Source organism: Amblyomma americanum, chromosome 1, assembly GCF_052857255.1.
Source record: "Amblyomma americanum isolate KBUSLIRL-KWMA chromosome 1, ASM5285725v1, whole genome shotgun sequence".
NCBI classification, from domain to species: Eukaryota; Metazoa; Arthropoda; class Arachnida; order Ixodida; family Ixodidae; genus Amblyomma; species Amblyomma americanum.
Window position 1 is genome coordinate 337,524,431 of NC_135497.1, and position 15,482 is coordinate 337,539,912.

The window sequence follows — 15,482 nt, forward strand, 5'->3', positions numbered from 1 at the left end:
TGCAAACAAGGACACATGATCAGCAGCAGAAGAAAGAAACATTAACTGAGCCTGCTCACATTTTCAACACTGCTTCATCAGATTGCAGCAGTATTGGTGCGTTAACATTAATAAGAGTTGGCAAATAGAATGTGAAAGAGTACACGCCTCTTAAAATGCGAATAAGCTGCAATGTCTTCTCTCGATTAATCGAAGCTCTGCTTGTGCCTCTGCAGCTACCTTCGTAGTGCACATGTTTTAGGGCGCCTTCTCGAGCTGCTGTTTCCTGCCATGGGGGTGGCAAGCTTCAAGACAGAGTTGGCGCCAGCTGCGGACAGCGACTGCGGAGAGGGCTTCCTCGGCGACTTCATCGGCGAGCCCAACTTCCGCTTTGATGGGCAGTCGCTGACGATAGTAGCCCAAGTTGGCTTCGGGGACTCGCTGCGGCGGCTCTATAGCGCAGACCCCAAGTGAGTGATGAAGAACCGTCGACCGTCAGCTTGCGGATAGATGGCCGTCTGTGAAAGAGCGCGGGCATCATCGTCGCTTTTTGGTTCCAGAGGTGTTTTGTTGGCTGTTGGCTCTCTTGATATGTGTCTATTTTGTAGTCACTTATTTCCGGCGAGGACGACGAGAAATATAAAGATGACTTGCGAAGACTTCTGCGTCTTGATTCACGTTCTCATAAAGCGTATCTCAAGGGGCATTTAGAGATGTCTATATTTATAAAGGCTTGATATCCTTGCTTCGTATGTTGGTGCGTTCGTTGCCTAATTCATCTAGCCCCAGGTTTATGCTATTTCCCAGGTCGAAGATTTATGATCATTTCTTCTTAAGTAATAATTGATGTGTTTTTATCTTTCGGCCTTCTTTTCTGACTGCAATGAAAATTTCTGGTTGTATTGAAGAGTTGCAAGCGCACCCCTTCGCCATTATGTGCACACGCTTCAATTCAGAATATTTCATTGATTGGATGTTCGGAAGACGAAAACTGCAAAGTATAGCTTCATACTTTGTTAGTGGGTAAAAACGAAGACAAAGGCAATCCCGTCATACAATGCAGGCCCTCACCTCCCTTGTGAAGTTATGACGCCAACAACTATGTTCAGAATTGTAATCCGCTGCAGTGGTCTACTGTGTCTTGCGTTCGGCAGCTTAGACCAAGGAGGCTTAATCGAACTCTGGCAGCGGCGGCAGAATTTTGATGAAGGCATGAAGAAAAATGCACCCGTCTGCTGTGCAATGTTAGTAGATATAATGAAGCCCAGCCGGTCTAATTTAATCTGAATCCCTTCACTGCGGCTTGTCTCACAGCCCACCTGCCGCTTTGGTACGTGAAACGCTCTCACGTAACATACATGCGTATTCCATTTCAATGGCGCATCTTTAGTCTGGTTACAAGGAAAATAGTATGGCTGCCTTTGTCTTACCTTTCTTCGTAGTTGTTGGTATCCGCGCCATGCCTTTTTTTTCTTGCAAAGCACTTAAAAGACCGCATGGGTGACACCAAATGAGTGCTCTGAAGATGTCCTGTGTCGTGAGGTGGTACACGCCTTGTGCTCTGCGCAATACAAAAACTTTAATACTTCATTATCAGTCGTGACTGCAAAGTTTCCATGCTATCTGAGCAATAGAAGACTTGGAGCCTCGACCTATATTCCAGTATTGTCGATTTAGATTCCTGCACTTGGCGACGCAAGCATAAGTTTGTTGTTTTTGAAGAATTTCCTCCAGTTTGCGTGACCATCGCACCTGACTAAGGTCCCTGCGTGACTACAGAGCTTGCTAGTTCTCTAGTTCTCGTCCAGCCTTTTGTTATCATGTAAGCTAGACTGTCAAATGATTTCTACAAACTTCGCATCCTGTTATTGGGAGAGCATGGGTCGCATTGTATGTGACGATGCGACAGAGTCGCACGCGATACACTGAAATTTATTATGTGGTTGGGGTGGGATGATAGAGAGAGAATAGAATTGGCTTGTGCAGGTTGGTAATTCATTGCAACTGAGTAATAAAAGCGCAGGAACAGCGCAGGACGAAGACGAGACGGGACAAGTGCTATCTTTCTACACAGCGGATTCATTGCAGACCAGGAGCATATATTTACACAACTGGCTGCAAAGGAGATGAAAAACGTAACAAAAGTGCCACATGCCTTCATGCCATGAAATCAAGCTCCTTCCTTGATAATGCCACAGACGGCCTGCTGACGCATTGATCTTCTGTTCGTGCTATCTCACACGCTTCCTTGATTTTTCTACTCAAGTCGTCACAGTGCCGATACAAAATGATGGTCTTATGGAACAGGGGATGGAAAGGTGGTTCTGCGTCGCATTTTGCAATGGGCTGCCAGATGGCCGTCTGTGGTAGTGTTTCCCAATTTAACGTTGTGCTCGTATAGGCGCACACTCAAACACCTGCCCGTTTGCCCTATGTAGTGCCTACCACATGAAAGTGGAATTTTGTATACCAGTTCTTCCTGTAAGGCGCGTGGGCATTTCGTTGCTTAAATCTGCGCTAAGACTTGCTCGTTCGAGTAGGGAAGCTCTTTTTCATTCACTCAAAATGTTTTTTAGGAAACGTGAACACCACTTTCACACCAGAACGTCCCGTCTCGCCTTTGTCCAGCGTTCTTCTCGCGCTATGATTACTGTGTGAGAGAGAGAGAACGAGGATATTTTCAGCCAGCGGTATTGTCACAGTAGGTAAATGTCGCGTTCGGCTTCTGACACAAGACTCGATTTCGTGCTGTTCGTACGCTTTATTTTGACTCTCAAATCTAAGGCCCCGGAGATGAGATAACACCCGAAGAGTGTTATCTCGCCCATCCACCCGCAAAAATAGTGAGCATACCTGGAGATTTATGATTTGCGGTCATATTAAGAATTTATATTGCGCCGCAAAATGATCTCAGAGGCTGAAGGCCGAACATGTATGTGGTATTTAGAAGCATGTCATTTTTGTGCAAGAAGCATGCTGCGATCCAGATTACCGGCCTGGGGCCAATGCGGTACAAGAGATCGATCTGTTATTCTCTGACAAGGTTTAATGTGCAGAGCGGCTCAAGTTCCTCTTAAGTGTATCGAAGTCACGTGTTTTCTTTGTTTCAGGTACTAGCGGCTCCGAAGGAGTGGTGTGCCGTGCCTGATCCCGGTGTCACCAGGCACCTCTTTTGTAAATAGTTGTATTAAACGCCTCTGACTTGCCACCTTGGGCACGTCAGGAACGACCACATTGCTGTGTATTTTTGAAACAATAGAGTACTCGGAAGGCCTCCGTGCCCACGTCAGCTGCAACATTTTTCGGTAATGGCTGTTTGCACGGCAGCTTCTGTTCTTTCTTGTGGCTGGCTGACACTGACACTAGCAGCAAAGATATACAATCATTTCTGTTACGACGGGCGGAAGACATAACCCAGGAACAACAGAATTGAACGTAGTACAATCAATCAGAAAAGACTATGGCTGAAAACTATGTCCAAATGGTACTTTCATTCAAAAGGCACCAAAAGAGAGGAGAACCACGCGGGCCCAAGGACCAGCTGTGGGAACGGTCTGCTGTCTCGAAAACAGATAAAGCTTAATAGTAAACTGAAGTCACGCGTCCAGGGATGGAGCCCTCAGTCCAGGACTCCATTTGCCGTAAATCTCAGGCTGGCTCGGACTACCACGTTACGCTGGTCGTCCGGGGCCGAGCTAGCCAGGATGTCTTCACACTGGAATGAGGAAGAGTGGGATACGGGGAATACTGAGGCACGATAGCGGTGTTCTCATGTGGAATGGGAAAAAGAAGATGGGCGCCAGTGCAATTTGCGGGGTAGTGCGAGATGATGAATGTTAGTCTCGGAGTTTGCGCCGAAAGGCGCCTTCTCCTGCCTCGTGTAGCTTCGAAAATTCCTGTAGGTAGTACACCCATCAGGTGCTGCGACTGCGTAGACGAAGAATATCCGGCTCGCATGTGAGATCCCTGGTTTGGGTCCAGGTGCCGCCAAAATTATTCAATGGATCAAAGAAAAAAGTCTTATTATTGATTGAATTGAGTAAAGAGACTTGGGAGGTGCCTTGAACCGGCAACCAGAGCCGACAGCGGAACCTCTCAACAGAACAAGGTTTGGCTACCTGCTCCTCTATGAATGCACCAATTAATCCCCTGCACTAACCCCTAGCGGTTCTGAAGCAACTTTTCCAAGGCGGCGGTCAGAGGAGGTGGGGAATGGAGGGTGCTAAAAACGTCTGGATTCGAACAGGCCACCATTGCAAATTGAACCTGACAATGTCTAACGCTGGAAACTTATATAGTTAAGCTAGCTTACTGGAACTAGCCTGTATCAAAAATGGCATGTTGAACACATTAAAAGGCGCAGGGTGAAGTAAATAAAGCTCTCCGCACCTATTCTCAGTCACGATGAGGTAGAGAATAGGCACAAAGGTGACCAGGCTGAAGAGGACAATGGCATAGGTGCTGGGAATAGCAGAGGGGAGCTAAAAGTACAATACGCCACATGAAATAAATTATTAATAATAAATACCTTCTGCTGCAGACAGGCAAACCGCAAGCTGACTTGAAAAAGCTTGGACGCAAGCTCGAAAATGTGCGCACGTCCCGACGTTCATGATGCGGAAGTCATACGCAAGATGAGGCATAGCGACAATAGGATGATGGTGTCTGGATGTAGCGTAGATTTCTAAAGAGAAAGGAGGAAACTAGTTCGAAAAAAGCGTATAAAAGAATTGGGGCTAGAAAGAATGTAGTGGAATTGAATATCTCACTGAAATGAGGCGGAGGAGGATGAATGAACATTTGTTTCGTTCTGATAATTCTTCCCTCCTACTGGCTGGAGCCATCAGTCCTAGGATCAGCGGTGTTCGCCTGTGGTCCTCCACCTGCCACTGGGCCTTCTGGCCCAGGCTGGAGAGCACGGGCTTCCGCTGGGAAAGGGTGGGAGACGGTATAGAGTGTGCTTCCGGGTGTCAGGGTTGGCCAAGGTGGTGTGGTACAGGGTTTGTATTTTTTAGCAGAGAGCTTATGTCCGGTCTGTAGGAGGGATAGAGCTTGTTGATGAAGTTGAGGTGGTGATGAGGGTTAGTTTATAGTTTCTGCCATGCTGCGACACCCTCTTCTGTGGTGAGGGTTTGTCTGGTGGACTTTATGCAGTGGTGGAAGCGTTGCTGTTGGAGCATGTGATATTACATTTGCACTGGTTGTATCTCGTCAGGTTGTGGGCGATCTCGTCACATGGCCCATTCTGTGTGAGCTCCGGCAGGCACGCGCGCGGCGATTGCAAGGAAATTCCTTATGTCCCTCTACCAACTTTTGGTAGACGAGTTGGAAGAGTTGGTAGAGCGACTGCTCCAGAGAGGTGGTGGTTCGAGGTTCGAACCCCGTACCAGGAGGAAATTTCCTTTACCTACGAAGTTTCTGAGAAAGATGTATTGCTTTTCTTTGAAGCCGTATGGCTGCGCTTCGGTGGATGGCAATGAGTACTTACTCCCTTATTGCATTTCGTTCATGTAAATGAGGGACAGCAACGGACTCAGGACGCTACCTTGAGGCACACCACTTAAAACATCGCTAACTGGAGATGAGTGGCCGTTAACAACTGGGAACTGCTTGCGAAATTAAAAGAAATTCCTTACTCATGAGGTTCTTAATGAGTCTAGGTTGATGGAAGTGATTTTACCTTTAAAACGTGAATGCGCGACGTGGTCAAACGCTTTTGATAACTGTAAAAATATGCAGTCTCTTTGAAATATCCGATTCATATTGTGCAGAAGTTCGGTAATAAATTCTAGTAGTTGATTCTCGCAATAGAAGCCTCTTCTGAACTCATGCTGGATAGTTAAAAGAAATTATAAATATCGATGTGCAGGGCTTAACCTGATACAAGGATGTGTTAAGGATCTTGCATGGGAAGGAGGTCAATTATATTCAGCGATATGTACGTGCGTTTGTTTTATCACCTCAAGACGATGGAGATAATTTTCTTAATTTTCTAATCCCTTCGAATTTCTTCATTTGTTATCCACTGACGAAATATATGAAAGACAATACTGCTTGAATGGATCACAGTGTTTTTGAGAATTTCTGTATTATTATCATCAAAATCAGCAGAATTTGTTATCTTCAGATTGTACATCAAAACTAAATACCGGTGCCACAAATTTCTATGGGACTCATGTACTGGTAATCATCATCTACTAATGGTGGGATAGCGGAATGGTCTTCCTGCGTGAACACTGAATAAAATATTTATTGAATATTTGTGCAAGCCCCCTGGGAGTCAGTGATGATGTTGCGTTGGTTTGGGCTGGCAGCGATGGCCAGCCCAGGGACGGTTTTCTCTGCTCTCAGGAGGTTATTTGTGGTGATGCAGGAAATGCGGGATGTTTAGGTGGCTGTAAATTAGGCTGATAGTGGCGTCGGTATAATGCGTGAGGGAATCACTGACGTAGTTCTTTCGAAGAGCTCTGGCGTGGACATGGCAGCGTCCCGGATGATATTCGGGATGCATATTGCTGGTTACGGGGGATGCCGTGATCCTTTGTTTAATGTGAGTGGAAGTCGCCATGGCGGGAGGTCATGTCCATTCGTCGTGGCTAACAAAGCCGGGGGAGCGTTCTGCTCCTTGTGGTGGTTTTGTTCAAGCATATCTTTTGAGTCGCGAGTTGTGCCTCTACAAGTTATCTGGCTGTATACAGTATGCCAAAATACAGAATTCTGGCAATGACATTGGTGCTGGCGATGCCGAGGGCATGTTTGATCGGCTTGCGCATCAAGATGTCAACATGGTTCGAATCAGATAGTGTGATGGAGTCTGTGGGACTGTTAGTTGGCTAACTGTAAGCGCGTGAAGGATGCGCAGTGCGTGGACGTTCTCCAGTCCCCGTTTCTCTTAGTGATCGCAAAACGACAAAATGCAAAATATACTAGTAAAAAACAACAAGTTGATCCTGTAATGCGTCTTTTTCTTCGCGCTTTTAACCCGAGAGATTTTAGTTTAGTGAAAACAATTGTTCGCAGTTCATTGACACATACGAGTAGTTCTGAGAGCTATTCTTTTCGGGAAGAATTTCTGAAAATTTTAAATATAAATTGCCTTGAATTTGGAAACGAATTCACGCACAAAACGTGAAAGCCTCTAACATCCTCATATTGAAGGCAGTGGCTGTGCCACTTGGTTCGTAATGAAAAGTGAAGCATGAGAGCAAAAGATCTACTGATTTAATGCTTTGCGGGAAGAGTTGTAAGCGCCGACGATATTGAATCAACTATCAAGTGGACCAAAATGCAAAATACAGAAACACACTTGAGTCGCAAGTATACATCATATCTGTGAACAACAAGTATCCTGTTCTCGATTCCTCAATAAGAAAAAAAAATATGGGGAAGACCAAAACGACATCAGTCGTGTTCCACATTTTACATAAACTTTGGTGCCTATAAAAAAACACTTGCAGCGTATGGCTGCAGAGGATGCAATCGCATATCACCTATCTCCGCAGTAACTTGTGTCCCTGGTACCTGCTTCTTGCTTTTGCAGGAATACAGCTTCCGGCGCAATAACCTGGTGAGCAAACTACCTTGGTGATATAATGTGCTTTGCACTAGTAGATATTTGCGTCTTCCTCCGCTTAAGATTCGTAAAGCGAACTTTTCCGCAAGAAACATCAGTTTGAACCAGATAGATAGATAGATAAAAAGGAGGAGGAAAAGGCAGGGATGTTAACCAGAAAGGTGTTTCGGTTGGCTACCCTGCACTGGGGAAGAGGAATTGGTGGACTAAAAGGAGGAAGACAGAAAGGAAAAAAGGCATAACACACACACACGCACAACGCTGTCACAATTTGTCACTCAATCCAGTCGCTCTCAAGTAGTCAAAGAGTGCCTTGTATGCCTTGAGGGCAGTCGACTGCTGTGGCCACGGACAATGGATCTTTTGCTCATTTAATGGGCGAGGATCGAGGCGGTCCAGGGCACGACACAGTGTATGTCTTGCACTCAAAAATGCAGGGCACTCACAGAGATGAGCGATGGTCTCCTCACAACCAAAGCTCTCACAGGCAGGGCTCTCGGCCATCCCCATACGGAAAGCATAGTAAATGGTAAATGCAACACCGATCCATAAACGGCATAACAGTGTTGCGTCCCGACGTTCTAAGTTACGTGGAAGACGATGGCGCAGTTCAGGATCCAGTGCCTTGAGGCGGAGGTTGCAAAACTCTCCCGTGTTCCACACTGAAAGTGTGAGCTCCAGCGCCAAAGGGCGAAGCCCACACGCAGCGTCAGGTCTCGATATTGGGATCCTCACAAGAAGTTTGAACCAGAGCTTGCTTTGCAGGTATACTGGTGGATGGAAGTACTGCGCCCGGGCAACCAATTCCCCCACGTTAGCGGGAACTCCATTTTTATGGCTGATGGACAGTGAATAGTGGCATCGAACTTAACGTTCAGTCTGGGTAACTGATTTTTAACGTGTCCGTTCGAAAACAAAAAAAGCCTTTCGTGGTCTGTGTGTAGTAACGCATTTGCTGAGATACACGATAGCAAGGACGTTTTAAACATGAAATGCCGTTAGTTGCCATTGTCTGTAATCTCGCTTCCTGATCTCTGATGTAAGAGCCCTGCCGGACCGCTAAGGATTAATAAATGATGAGAATGGTGATCGAAGTTCCACGAGACACACGCATGGGTTAATAAAGGGCAACCAGTCAAGAGGTCGATTTTTCCCAGCATATACTTCGTGCACCTAAGCACCATTCTCTTCGAACAGAGACTTAGCTGAACGCGATTGGCTCTGCCTGTCGATCCATCAAGCGTATCTTACCCAGGCTAAACTGTCCCAGGAGCACAAAAAAGCCACATGGTATCTCAGCGTCTTCCTTTACAGGCAGAAATCTTAAAGCGTAGGATGTGATCGGTTCCATTCTTTTTGAGTCCGTTAAAGTATGACTCAAAAGAACACAGCATAATTACACCCCACAAAGCAGTTGTCAGTAGTGTCTGGTTGCTCAAACAGGCGGTGTTGAGATACCACAGCACAAACGTTTTTCGGCGCAAAGCCACTTTTTAACCGGTAAGATCGACGAGTGAAGTTTTAAAAATGGTCTCGCGGTCGATTGAATGCGCAACCGCGGCACTTCCTGTAAAGCATTGTTGCGGAGAAAGCCGAAGTAAGCCTGCTGGTATTCGGTGCAAGAAGTTGACTCAACCAGTAACTCTGTCATCTTTCCTGTATAGCTACTCAAAGGAAAAGCGAATGGTGAAGAAATAAAATGCGAGATACAAACACCGCAGAGGGCCCTCAGGACCATGACCGCAATGATGGCCTATAGTGGTTAGAGCGTCTACCGCGCATGCGGAACGTACGGAGTTCGATTCCCAGTACTGCAGATTACACAGAGGTGATGCAATGAGTAGAAGCTTTCCACTGCCCTGGTGCTTAGATTACCGGCTTTGAAACGCTTGAGAAATCTGTTCTTAACACCCCCCCCCCCCCACCCTGAGTAAACAGAAATAGCGTGAACCACGGTGTTCTTTGTGCCAATGTTGCTTTCGCGCTACAAAAATGGATCATAAAAAATTGCAAAAAGAGTTGGTGGATAATAAGGTGCTGAAGACAAGTTCCATAAGGAGTACAAAATAAATTACCTGTTCGAATAGTCTCGTACTGAAAGCGCTGCCAAAATGTGGAAAAACGGTTTGTGCTGTGCCTGCACGTTTCTTTTCCACAATGCAGCACTTCCAATACGTGTATGAGCGCTGCGACGCAGAAGATTTTGCAAAGCTTGGGCTCATGCAAACATGCAGATCCCAATCCATCCAAGCCTGCGTCTGTCGCCTCAGAGAGAAGATTTCATAATCTCACTGAGACCCACTATGGCAAAAATGATGCTGGGGAAACTAGGACACTGGGAGATATCGGAGTGCCGAATGATGCCAGCAAAATGACTTTGCTTTGTTCCGCAGTTGATTAAAAACGACATCCGCACCGCACTCTCACAGAAGCGTCCAGGTAAATGCAAAGCCTCGAACACACCTGTTGTGAGCACAAAAGGGGACGGCGTCTTTAATAAACGGTTTCATTGAAGAAAGAGGTACTGGTAAGAGGTACATAAATTAATTATTACAGAAGGGGGTGCCAAAGCGGAAACTGTCAGGGGGGCCACCTGTTAATAATTGTATTATGAAGCAAGATAAGCATATGGCAGATAGCAAATAAATAGCGGAAACCTGGTTCAGTGGAAATTATTAATCACAACAAACAGATTAAGCTTTCTAAAATTTCAAAGCACATTTACAAACCCATTTTACAATTACAAAGAGAGAACGTAGTACAAGCACCCAGGCAACACAAGTAGTACACAATAATTACAGGGTTATTGGCGTGGCAATTGAAGGCAATTAAACAGTACATAGTTTTTCAAGTTTTTATGGAATTGGGCTTCGGTGCGGAATTCATCCTAATTAAGCACTGAGGAAGTAAAAAGCTGCAAATATCTGCGTAAACTTCGCTATATATGTATCGTTTTGGTTGGAAACTCACAAGTTTTCCTATCCACAGGCTAACATAGCGAGTATGCCAAGAGACTTAAGATTTTGTGCTCTTATCAGGAATTTATATCGCTCTACAACATGAAGTGAGGAGCCTGAACAAGTTTTTGAATGTGGTATTTCGAAGAATAGTGATTTGTGAGTGACATGATGCGACATCGAATGGCGGCCTGGGGCCAGAACGACGCCCGAGGTCGACTCGTTGTTCTGGGGGCAGCTTCAATGCAGAAAGCGTCTGAAACTCCTATTAAATGTATCGCAATTATTGATGCGGTTTCTTTCTCTGTTTTATTTACACGCGACACCGATGAACTGCACGTGTCATGCCGCCCTCGAAGTCACCAGGCGCATGTTTTGTATATAGTTTGTCAATTGAACCCCTCTGACGTGCCACCTTGGACATGTCAGGGTCGAATAGAGTGCTGCGTTTTTTTTTCACGCTGTAGTGTGCTCGGCAGGTCTCCGTGTCGACGTCAGCCGCTGTGCTTTCTCGGTAGTTACTGTGCGCGCGGCAACTTCTGCTCATTCATGTAGCTGGCAGACACTCGCGGAAGCATCAGATATGTACCCTCATTTCGGTCAGGACGGGTGCCAGACATCTGGAATGTGCCATAACTAGCAACCTGAACAAAGAATAATGTAGTACAGCGAAACACCGAAGAGTATGATTGCAAGCCATGTATAACTGTCACATTTAATCGAAGCGCAACAAAAGAGGTGACTGCCTCATCGGCAATGCGCATCAGCACTGGATGAAAGCTGCGTGCTTGAGATATATACTTTTTTTTAAACTGAGGTAATGGCCCTAGAAGGTGGAGAACTCAATCGAGGGACAAATTTGCCGCAGCTGTCCTGCTGGCTCGGGCGATCAAGGGACGCAGCGCACGCCATCGCAAGAGGACATACTAACGGAGCGACGGCTGATGGGTTGGGACTCGAGCCAGTTAACCAGACGTACATGGACATACTGGAGCATGTCAGGGAACTAACAAGAATCTATCTCCCACGCCACAGCCAACTCTCTGAAGAGCAGTCTGTAATCTGGAGACAGCTCCAAACAGACACATATCCATCCTTATTTATACTCAATAAGATACACGCCACTATATACAGGCTCGCATGCCGATGCTGCGGAGAGACAGCCACACTATATCACACCACATGGGGATGCCAACAGAAGCCTGTAGTACATGCCACGCCGGAACAGGGGGAGGTAGCACTGTGCAGCTGAGAACACGGAGACGAGCTTTCACTGGTCGATTGGGCCCAGGCTACCGCGGCCACCGCAGAAGCCTGGACTAAGGACGCGACCCACGAAGGCTCCCAATGTGCTACGATTAATGTATAAATGTTTTCGTTTTATCTCTCAATAAAACTGTCCCTCTCCTCCCATCTCACCTAGATATGAAATATTGTAGGAATAGCATATGCCTTAAAACAGTCCCTTAATGCACTGTGTCGCTGCTCGTGTAGGCTCGAGGTACAGAGCTGGCAAATTTTTTCGCACCTGCATCACGCACACTGATTTTGCTTTCATTTGTGTTTCAGGGTCATGCAGCAGCGTAGGATTCTGCCTGCGATGGTAGACACCGGTGAAAGCACCCATGTTTTCGTTCAATTGGTAAATAAATGTGGACAACTAACTGCGCCTATCAAGTGCAACTTCGCACACACTGCCAAGACCACACGCTCGGCGGGAGATCGAGCTCACCCAACAAACGTAAGAGTTCATAGGAAGAGAGACGCAAAGCAGCAATATCAAAAAGGCTCAACACAGATTCACAATGACGGAACCAGAACCTGGATGACAGAACAGCACACTGAACTCTCTGGTTTCACCGCCTACGTATGACCACAGTAGAAGCAGGTGAGGGAACAGTGAAGCACACAAATCGAGCGCTCTTTGTGTATCCTTCCACCGTCTGTAGTATTTCTTTGTACGCTTTTCACATGACGATATATAGACGAAAAATGCGTGTGCCCACATTACTACCTCCGTAAAACCTGCCTTCACTTCCCAGGCAAACTATAGGCAAAGTAGGTCGTAGTCGCGCGATGTTCAGTTCACGCACAAATAAAAGGTTTGCTATAGGCCAAAAAGTTTCTTCCTCGGCAACGTCCTTTTCAATACATATGTTTGGTAAAGCAATGTCTGGAGAAAACTGTACAAAAGAAATAAAATCAGTAAAGAAGGCTCTGTGTCATCAAAAAAAAATTAAAAACGTCGCCAGCTTTCCAGTGTTAACCAGCTTATTGTCACTGCACAGGATTTAATCTCGTATCAACTTTCTCCGCAGCAATTGCCGTCTCCTCTACCTTCATCTTCATGATGCAAGAATACTTCCTCTGGGTCACTAATGTGGTGATCATATTAAGCTGACGCTATTATGCGCTTTCGTACGTGTAGACGAACATGCCTACCTCTGCTTAAGTTGTGTTAAGCGAGCTTTTCCGCATGCTAAATTAGTTTGCTCCAGAGGTCCCTTTGAAGGCATGTAGTTAGCCGGAAGTTTTGCGTGCAGAAACTTCATTGTCCCACTTTAGCGTTAACTCCATCGTTGTGTGAGATGCGAAGAGTAATAGCTCAAAACCTTCGATCAAAGTGAACGTTCTCTCTAGATACATAACTGTATCCTAACGCGTGTGTTCGATTAAGAAAAGCCTTTCGTAGTCCGTGCGTAGCACCGCCTACGGTACGCCCAAACTTTTTAAGCATGCATTGCCGTTAGATCCCAGTCTCTGTAATCTCAGTCGAATAACTTCTAGAAACTGCGTCCAAAGTAAGGCTCAACATGAACCCGAAGCTTCCTGAAAGTCTGTGTCTGAATAGTGTTCTTCATAAGAAAAATTGTCTCATGTCACAGTCTCGAGCTGGATTACAAACCGCGTCGGGGCAAACAAAGAACCTTCCCTTCTTGATGCCTCCGGACACTCGGGCCTCAGAGAAATTTGAGTTTTTTTGTGAGGAGCAAAATCTTTGCATTGAAGAATAAGAGTGGTTCTCCTAAACTTTTAATGAACTCGGTGGCATTCAGCGAGCCTGTTCGAATTTCTCACACTATCATCAAGCTGTCAGTCCTCCTCCCGCACATCGTAATTCCGCGAGACAGACGCGTGGATCTAGAGAGGGCAGCGAGTTATTAGGCCGGACTTTTTCACCATATACACCCCGCTTCAAAGCATACAGCATCTCTGAACAGACACTTCGATGAACGCACTGCTTCTGCATGCGCACAAGCTAAACATATTGGCCAAAAACCCGCAGGTAATCTCAGTGTTCGATTATGGGCAGAAATCTAATTGAGAGGTACGGGATCTGTGCCATTTTTTCTAAGTGCGTTTAACTATGTCACAAAAGAACCAAGCACAATTATGTGCCACAAAGGAATTATCAAGAGTCTGCTTGCTCCCAAATGCGGTTTTCCCTGATCTTAGCACATTTGGTTCGAAGGCACGTTTTGACCGGTAAGGTCGACGTGTGAAGTTATAAAAACTTTTCCTGACGACTGAATGCACATCCACTGCACTTTCTATAAATAACTGTGTTCGGGAAAGCCGAACTAAAGTTGTCTCGTATAGTTACTCCAATGAATAGCGGACGTGAAATATCAAATCTGTCATACAAACTCTAGAAAGGCCCCTCATGACCATGACCGCAACAGTGGTCTAATGGTTTGAGCATCCACCGCGCATGCGAGAGTTACGACGTTGGATTTTCGGTGCCACAGGATACCTACCGGTGATACAAGTACAAACTTTCCGCTCGCCTGGTGCTCGAATCATCAGAGTGGAAAATGTTTGCGAAATGGGTCTTTCAACCGACCATGATACAGAAAAATACCTTGTGCCATAGCGCTATTTGGCCGAAGTTGGCCTTGAGCCGTAAATATGCATCATCATCATCATCATCATTATCATCATCATCATCTTTCCCCGGTAACGTGTCCATCGGGTGGGAACAGAATATACTGATGGGCACCTAGTTGCTTGCTAGCACAGCAACCGGGCAGTATGGTTCGTGGTTATGAAAAAAAAACTGCCTAACAAGTTGTTTGATAAAGAAGTGCACAAGACCACGTCCACCCGGAATGAAAACAGGTTGTCTCTGAGCATCGCCTCCCACTGAAAGCGCTACAGAAGTGTCGAAAAATTATATGCTGCGCCTGTACGCTTGCTCGCAGAATACAACGCTTACAATACGTATATCAACGCCGCGACGACGAAGATATTGCAAAACTTGTGCATGTGATTATCTCATTGAGACCGACTATTGAGAAATTGACGGCGGGGAAAATATAGGCACTTTGAGGCATCGGAGCGCCAGCTGACGCCCCAAAAATGGCTTGGCTTTCTACAGTAGGTAATTAAAAAAATACCAGAGCCGCGCCCGCACTCTTACAGAAGCGTCAAGTTCAATGCAAAGCCTCCGGCACACTTTCTGCCAATACAGGAAAGATCGCCGTCATCATCCTAATTTTGCATTGAGCTCGATCGTCAGAAGCCCCTAATAGCTATGGTTTTAATGATACAGAGAAATTGGAGCTCCACAATAAAACAAGTAACAAAGGCGATACTGGGCAGCTCTCTCGACCAAATGATTTAAATGAAATAGGTTTCGTCGGCTATAGGTGTACGATCAGTCTTGCAGCCTACTATAATTATATACCCCTAATCAAGATGCCACCAATTCTTCAAGAATCAAGACTGCAATAAAAAATTATGCCGCACTCTAAAACATGCTTTAACCAGGTCAATCTTAAGAACAACTTGTCCTGTCTCATCTGACGCTCTCTTCAACACTCAACGTGGGATATGATAAGGGCTTGGATATTAAGGCCTCGAATACCAGAGGCTCGACCATCATCATTACCAGCCTGATTATGCCCACTGCAGGGGAAATGCCTCTCCCATGTCTCTCCAATTAACCCTGCCCTCTCCAGCTACGCCCAACG

At 45.9% G+C, this 15,482-nt stretch overlaps 1 long non-coding RNA gene across 1 annotated transcript; it reads left to right on the top strand.

Moving 5' to 3' along the window:
• Positions 1–247: 247 nt before the first annotated feature.
• Positions 248–3,174, top strand: LOC144099509 (uncharacterized). The gene is made up of 2 exons (XR_013307418.1): positions 248–449; positions 3,090–3,174. It is a non-coding gene; the product is annotated as an uncharacterized LOC144099509 (long non-coding RNA).
• Positions 3,175–15,482: the final 12,308 nt, after the last annotated feature.